This window comes from Myotis davidii, unplaced genomic scaffold (genome assembly GCF_000327345.1).
Source record: "Myotis davidii unplaced genomic scaffold, ASM32734v1 scaffold1509, whole genome shotgun sequence".
NCBI lineage: Eukaryota > Metazoa > Chordata > Mammalia > Chiroptera > Vespertilionidae > Myotis > Myotis davidii.
The window spans coordinates 1006629-1007030 of record NW_006299480.1 but is presented as its reverse complement, the minus strand read 5'-3'; positions in this window follow the sequence as shown (position 1 = coordinate 1007030).

Genomic DNA, 402 nt, shown 5'->3' with positions numbered 1-402 from the left:
TCAGCCAGGACCCGGCCCCAGGAGCGGAAGGTAGTGCCCAACCACGCTGCCCACGGCGGCCTCTGTGGGCGGATGGAACTGGATCCCGGGTCCCGCCCCCAGCACCCGCTCAGGGCGCCGCTTCACACTGTGCGACGCGCGCCTCGGCCACGAGAGGGCGCACGAGGGCCGCGGGACAGGACCAGCACCAGGGACAGGGTCAGGGACACAGGGCCACTCTGGGCTGGCGCGGAGGGGCGCTCTGCCAGGCCTCCTGGGCCTCCCCAGGGAGTGGCGGGGGCCCCAGGGGCCCGCGGGACCCCAGGCGAGAGGTGAGGGGCTGGGGACTCAGCGGGGCGGCCTCCCCTTCCGGGGCCGGTGCCCAGCGCGTCTAAGGACGGCGGGTGGGCAGGAGAGGGCGGG